The sequence below is a fragment of the Mus caroli genome, chromosome 12, assembly GCF_900094665.2.
Source record: "Mus caroli chromosome 12, CAROLI_EIJ_v1.1, whole genome shotgun sequence".
Lineage (NCBI taxonomy): Eukaryota > Metazoa > Chordata > Mammalia > Rodentia > Muridae > Mus > Mus caroli.
In genome coordinates this window covers 21,801,098-21,808,893 of record NC_034581.1, presented here as the reverse complement: position 1 = coordinate 21,808,893, position 7,796 = coordinate 21,801,098, and the positions used below count along the sequence as shown (strand labels likewise).

The window sequence follows — 7,796 nt, the reverse complement described above, 5'->3', positions numbered from 1 at the left end:
CTCTCTCTCTCTCTCTCACACACACACACACACACACACACACACCCCTACACACACATACACACACAAGTACAAATATCCCTCCTCCCCCACAGTGTGCAATCACACCTCCATGCTAAGGCTCAGGGTCCATTGTGGAAGAGGAAACAAAAACATTCTAAGAGCCAGAGCCAGAGGTCAGGAAGGACCAGAATAAACCTCTGGCTTCTGGACATAACGAGATTGCCGCACCATGAACTCACAGCAGCTGTAGTTGCCTGCACAAGACCTGCATAAGATCAAGCCAGTCGACACTCCAGCCCAGATCATGACTCTGAGACGACAGTCTACAGGGCTCAGGAGCCCCTGCTTGTAGCTGAGGGGATATTGGCAGTTGGTGGATGCTGGTGAAAAGAGTTGTATGTTTTTTAAGGGTGTGGCCCCAGGGAAATTGAGCTTGCACAGTTTGGAATGGAGGTAGTAGGCATGAAGTTAGAACACGTAAACTTCTCTAAGAATTGACAAAATCAATCCACTTCTTCCTTTCTTTTTTCAAAAGAATGAGGCTGAGGTATAAATGCTGTCCATCCCCGCACCCCCATCTCTGGGAGAGCCAGGGCTATCTGGCACCCTGCCACTCCACTGCCCTCTCCCAACAGTGCCCTTTGTGGCTCTGGAAGAAAGAACACACTTTTCCAAGACTCCTTGCCAAGGCCCATTGGTATTTCAGAGAGGCCCCTGGCTTTGCCTCCCTCTGTCATGAGACAACTCTTAGGAGCTTGGCTGGCTCTAAACCTGTCAGTGGACAGGACAAAGTTCAGGACAACGGAAGCTAAGTTCAACCAGCAGTGACTGCATCATGGGGCCATCATCCCTTCCCCGGGGCTGTGGCTAACTGCTCTCAAACTACAAGCTACTGCTCTAAATGACAATGCCTGCCTTTCCAGATTCAGAATCTACAGCCTCCAGAAAACCAGTGTCAGCACAGGCCTTCTCAGTTGGAAGACATTCTACAGAGCCAGGGCCTTGTGTTCCAGGCCAGCTCTTCCCCAAAGCCCAGGCTCAGTTGGCTAACCGCATGCACTTGGCCCTTGGCAGTGCCCAGGTGGCCAACACCTGAGCTTCCTGGGCAGGTGTTACTAGGTGAAACGGGCCTGGCTGGTCCCTTTAAGGAAGTGGAAATGTAGCAAAAAGACAAAAGCTACAGAGAATTGGTTAGGACAAGGGGTGGACAAGGTCAGCCCCAAGGATCCATGGGAGCTGTTATAGAAACAAAGCCCACCCAGGGGGGGACAGCGAGGGGGAAGGGGGCCTCTGGCATGCCTCTGAGCAGGTGCTATGGTGGAGAGGGTAAGATGGTTGCTGCTCTGACAGCTGGAAGATCTGTGACTTTGACTTGGTTCTTTCTGTCCTGTGGACTTCTGTTCTCACTGCTGTAAAAATGAGGTTGATAGGAACGGCCACCTCCTGAAGACCCCATAGTTCAGGAGCCCAGATAGGCAAAGCTTTCCATAATGATAGTGGGTACTTTTATCAGTACTGTAACAAATGACCTGACACACATGCAGCTTAAGAAAGGAAAGGTTTCTTCTGACTCATGGCGTGAGGCACAGAAAGCCCTGCAGCAGGGGCAGGAAGCAGATGGGGAGCAAACATGGCATATGCAGTTGGGAAGCAAAGAGAGATGTTTGCTCTTCTCTCTCTCTCTCTCTCTCTCTTTCTCTCTGTCTCTCTCTCTCTGTCTCTCTCTCTCTGTCTCTCTCTCTCTGTCTCTCTCTCTCTGTCTCTCTCTCTGTGTCTCTCTCTCTCTCTCTCTCTCTCTCTCTCTCTCTCTCTCTCTCTCTCTCGTGTTTATTCAATCAGTCCAGGACCCTAGCCCACGTTCTGGGTGTATCTTCTCACCTCAGTTCATCTAGAATCTCCCTCACAATGGAGGCTTGCCTCCAAGGTGACTTAAGATCCTATGGAGTTGATAGTCAATATTGATCATCACAGCAATTAATAATGGAGAGCTGGAATGACTCTCATCATGGCAAGGTCAGCTAACTAGAACAAGTGACTGGAAATTCTGAAGGCAGGATTCTCAGGGCATGTTGGGAGTTGGGCCCCACAGACCAAATATGGTGAGAGGCACCTTCCCCTTCCTAGGCACCCACAAAATCACCCTTGGTTTCTGTGGGCCCCTGAAGAATTGCGAGAGAACACAGAAGTATGAATTTGGCACATTTCTCAAGAGAAGTCACAATGCTTGCCTTCCCTTTTGTTTCCAGAATCCAGTGACCAAGTAGTCACCAACAGAGACCAACAGCCCAGTTCCAGCCTGCATACACCAGTATACCAGGTGCCAAGAAACTGGTAAAAGGCAGATGACTTGCTCAGGGTTTCTCCCCTCCCACCCCTCGAGGCAGGTTGCCTCCGATGATTGATAATCTCCATGGCAACCTGGAAGTCCTGCTCACCTGAACTCCCTACCACTGCCTACCCAGCCAGCTCCTAGGATAGTCCCCACTGCACTCAGATACCAGAGATCCCTGAGCACAGGTGATTTTGCAATGGCTTGCAGGGCTGCAAGGCGAGAACTTTGTTCCTGAAACCAGGTGCTGAGATGACAAATACTTCCCCTTAACGGTTGGGGTTTTATCAGGCAGAGCATCGGGTCTGATGAGCACTAGAATCATCCACCAGACTGAAGCAAGAAGGACATCAACAGGCCAGAATGACAGACCCTGGCCTGTGGGTAGTTTCTGCAGCACTATGAGCCAACATAGTCTTCTCTTTCAGCATTTCTACAATAGTTTATCATGGAGATGCAGTCACTTCTTGTCGTGGCTAAGGAAAAAAAGTAGGGGATGAGGAGAGGAAGAGGGATAGGGGGAGGGAAAGACGAAGGGGAGGGGGAGAGGGTAAAGTTATTTGAGCCTAAGCAGGGTCTGGCTGTCGCCCTCTAGCCACAGGTCTGTGTGCAGAGCCTTGTGTCATTTTCGAGGTGGTCATTTTACGTGCATTTTGGCAGGAAAACCAATGGGGTAAATCATCAACTGGGGCCTAAGAGTTGAGGTGCTATGAGCACCAGGCTTTCCCAGCCCTGCCAGACAAAGGACAATGGCAGGGATTGAAACGAAAGGACAAAGACACAAGCCCCTTTCATTCAACTTCAAGGGCAAGTTCTTTTGCTTGGCCAGCAATGCTTGCCAACCCCTCACCTAGGCTTCTCCCTAGGGAAGATGTGTGTCAAAAAGAACCCTTAAAACAGCTTTTGTCGTACAGCCTAACCTTCCACAAGGTGAGAAATCTGGCTTTGCTAGTCTCTTCAGGAGGATGGGACACAAAGCTGGAAATAAATCACCAGGACCAACAAGGGAAATGAGGGGCTCCCCAAGAACCTGGTCCTCTCTGCACTCATCCACCCAGAATTTATTAAATAACTCTCCCTCCCTGACACTGTGGGAACAACTGGGATTAACCCACGTGACTCTGTTCTGCGCTCATGGGGAGCAGTCCCAGGGAAAGATGGATGCCAGAACATGAACAAGACGAGAGGGAGCCCATGGCCAAACTTGGAAGTTCAAGACCAAGGGATTTCACTGTATGTCAAAGGGGAGAGACAGGGTGAGGGAGGGTATGCACCATGCTACCAGAAGCTCAGCAGTGAGAGTTCTAGCCCCTCCTGTTCCTGGGCCTCATTAGAATGTCTTCCAGGGAAGCCAAGGTGATGGCTCATTGAGTAAAGTGTTTATCTGTGCGCATGTGAGGGCCTGAGTTGGAGAGCCAGAACCCACTTAGAGCTGGCATGGTGGCAAATGCCTTTAATCACGTGTTTCTAAGGTGACATTGGAGGAGAAGATGTGAGAACTCCCCCAGAAGCTCTCAGGCACTCACATTGTACATACACACACCACATACCACATGACACACACCATACATACCACACACCACACCACACAAACACACTTACACACACACACACACCACATATCACACATGTATACTTATCACAGACACTCACACACCACATCAGAGAGAGATTAAAATATCTGCTGTCCAATAATATAGAACCAAAAGTCAAGGTCAGGAGAAGGAGCACTCAGCCACTGTGAGAATTTTTAAGAGGAACACTAAGGCCGTTCTTCACCTTTCCCAGCTATTTCATGTTCTCTGTGCTTTTGGCTGGAGCAACGCACCTCTGCCTACCACCATGCCTGCTGCTGATTAAAGCTGATGACTACTTTGAAAAATAAATAAATAACCAAATGAACCCATTTCCTTCAAGATCTTCAGATCAATTTTTCTGTTGTAATCAATTAAGGAGAATTTACTGAGCTCCTCCCAGGTGCCATATCCTGTTTGACATCTGTAAACAAATCTGTAGAGATGTAGCTAAGAAAGAGGCAATGGGTAGCCCCATCGTCTGCCTTTCCTTTCCTTTCCATGTCCATATTTCTATCAGTGTGGAGCCCAGGAAATAAATTCCTCAGGAAAAGATTCAGCCGGTCATACTTCGCGGAAGCTTTCTTTTCTCGCAAAGAGCCTGACTTGTAGAAGAACTACAGCAGCAGCATTTGGCAAGAGTGGCAAATGACTTCAATGGAGACTAGATTTCCTCCATCCCCAGTGAATGGGGGTGCACTTATGAGCTATGGTGGTGAATTCCACATGTAAAGTGTCCCCACTCACAACAGATTTGGGAGGACCAGTTGGTAGATGGAACCAATACAAACTGGACAATCTGCCCAAAATCACTCAGGTTCGACCACCCAACAGGACATGCCCGGAGACTCTGTGCTCCTGAACCAGTAAGCCTCCTAGGAGCTCCTGGGAGAGAAGAGCAGCTTCCCAGGAGCTCAGTGACAACACGGGACTCTGTTCTGTCCCCCGGCTTACCTTAGCTGTGTGTGCACTCTTCCTTTAAGGGGACAATGGGGGTAAGCATGCCAGGACTACTTGTCCACTGAATGGTTGAGAAATGTTTGCCATTGAAAGCTGTTTCACTTCCTGCCCGATGCCTCAAAGCAGCTCCTTAATTAAGTTAGCCTTCGCTGTTGCTAACGCCGCTGTGTGCGGATGCCCTGTTCCTCCTGATTTTCATTTTCAGAACTGGGTTACAATAATGGAACACTTGGTTTCTATTGCTTACAATTAAACTTCAAGGCAGTCCAACTAAGGGGAGGAGTCAGGGATGTCAGGACAGGAGCAAGTAGTACAGAATGAGAGGGCCACCCACTGGGGACTGAGCCAGCAGGCAGCAAGGACAATCTTTCACCCTGCTCTGCCACCTTGATCTATGGGAAACTGAGTCCTTAGGCTTTCCGTAGACTGTGCAGCTAGCACCAACCCTCAAGAGCAAGGGTCACCTCATCGGAAATGAATCTTTGCTCACTAAGGTCAGCATGTGACTTCCCCCACCCCCACCCCCCAGTGACAGACACCAAAAGTAACAGGCAGGATAGTTTTATATTCTCCAGACACCGCCAGAGTCCTGTCGCGGGGGCCTGCTGGTGGCTGGAAGATCCCGTTGCTGCGAAAATATGAGTTCCTCTCATTGCTCACAAGCGTCTAGCTTTAAAAATACAGACAGCTGCTGTGTCTTGCATGCTAGCTCTGTGCCAGGTACATGATATACAATGTACACCTGCTCATTTAATCTTCCCATGACGCGCTGCTCTCTCTCCTTACAGATGAGGAAATGTAGGCACAAAGTGGCTAAGGGACTTGACCTGGGCCAGCTGCTAACACAACTCTACCCCAGGTGTACATGAATACAAGCCTGGGCTCCCCATTCCCAGCACACCATTCCAGGGCTTCTTGGCCTACAGCTACCATTCTGTATAAGAAGACCCCCTTGCCAGTACTACAGATGTATTTGTTCCTTCAGCAAACAGTTGGTGAAAGGGCTCCCACATAGTAGGCCTTGAAGATGAAGAGGTGAAGTACCTAGAGTCTCCTCCACCAGATAAGATAGGGCACATTCAGGGCAGCATGATCTAGCTTTATTTGTATCAGAAGGGATTCCAGGTCCCTAACCCTCTTCTTGATCCTTTAGTGGAGATTCAAAATCCTACCTGTGTGCCTCTTATGAACACCTCCCTCACCCCAAACTATTTGCAAACCATGGTGTGCATCATTTGTCTACCTGATAACCTGTTTCCTTGTTCCTTGCTAGAAGAACCCCCTTTGGGCCAGACAGGCCATGGACCAAGCCCTGAGTGCTGGACACAACTGGTCAAGATGTTATTAACATTCTTTTTTTGTTTGGTTTGTTTTGTTTTTTCGAGACAGGGTTTCTCTGTATAGCCCTGGCTGTCCTGGAACTCATTTGTAGACCAGGCTGGCCTCGAACTCAGAAGTTTGCCTGCCTCTGCCTCTGCCTCTGCCTCCCAAGTGCTGGGATTAAAGGCATATGCCACCACCGCCCGGCTGTTAGTAACATTCTTGATGCTCTCTCCCAGCCTCCCTAGTAGCTAGCAGTAGAATGACACCCAGCTATGGCCAAGAGACCAAAGATGTGGGGTAACTATAATCAAAGCTTTTTTCTGGACAAAATGAGATAAGGTGGGTCTTAGAATGTCTCCCCATGCTTCCCCATAACCTTCATCCTGCCTTTGACAACTAGATCTGTAATAACTGTATAAAAAACAGTCCATTAGACTGTCACAGGCCAACACTGAAGTGGAGCCCCGGAAAGAAAGTTTTCTAATAGATGACATCATGCCCTCCTTTTCCCACCCCCTCAGTAGCCACGCCCCACACCACCTGTTTCCCTATAGCATCCTGCTTCCTTCATCACTCCCTCAGGTCAGGAGCCACATCACAGGCCTGAGCACACGTGGGCACTTTGAATGACTACAGGTCTCCTAGAACCAAAAGCGATTCCAAGTGTTCAGGGTGACAATTTCACAAGGGAAAGAGAGCCTGCAGATTGCAGGTTTGATGTGGCTTTGACAAAAGGCAACTCAAACTAGTTGAGCAAATCAGGCTCGATTTGTGGCCTGCTTTCCTTGACGGCATCTCCTAAAAGCACAGCTTAATGACTCCATGAACAGTTGTGCTTTTATTGGATAAGCATAGTAAAAGTGTACAAAATAACTCTCTGCTGAAATCGAGAATTCTTTGGCAGCACCTGAACCAAGCTCATTTGTGCATTTTAAAACAATTTGCACTTGGCCTTGTGCTGTGTTGTTCTTGCCCACATTGCCCCGATGGTGCCAGTGCAGGATTACTCTGCAGTGGCGCATACACTCCTTGCCAGGACAGCCCCATCACCCATATGCCCTCCTTCCTGGCCAAGTCACCTAACAGCAATGACACTGGTCTCTTGAAAGGGGCACTATGAGGCTTGTACTTGACAGCTTCCAAGTGCTTGGAGCGCAGAAGCAAGGACCGTGGTGAAGGGACCAAATGGAAGTTTCCAGAGCACCCTTCCACTAGCTGTCACGTGGTCATCATGTTTTGATGGTGATAATAATGCTAATGATGCCGGAGATACTGCTGGTGGTGATAATGGCATAATGGTGATGCCAATGATATTAGCCTTCCTCGGGGCCTCCCTTTCTCACTGGGGGCAGTGAGAATGTCTTTGCAACCGTTTATTGCCTTTTCCACTGACCAAACGCACCTAGGCTAAGGTGCATGAAGTCTCCTGAGTAGATTCAGGGTTGAAAAGGTGGCTCAGTAAGTAATGTGTTTGCTATACAAATAAGAGAGCCTATGTTTGAATCCCCCAAACCCACATACAGCCAGAAATAGTAGCATTGATCTATAATCAATCCCATCACTTCTACAGTGGGATGGGAGGTATAAGCAGGAGGCTGCTAGAAGCC

The 7,796-nt window shown here is 48.8% G+C and overlaps 1 long non-coding RNA gene across 1 annotated transcript in view; it reads right to left on the bottom strand.

Moving 5' to 3' along the window:
* LOC115032767 overlaps positions 1-5,065 on the bottom strand; it is a 16,058-nt gene extending 10,993 nt beyond the window's left edge. The window contains exon 1 of the long non-coding RNA XR_003838388.1: positions 4,861-5,065. This is a non-coding gene — a long non-coding RNA (uncharacterized LOC115032767). The remainder of the gene's footprint in view (positions 1-4,860) is intronic.
* Positions 5,066-7,796: the final 2,731 nt, after the last annotated feature.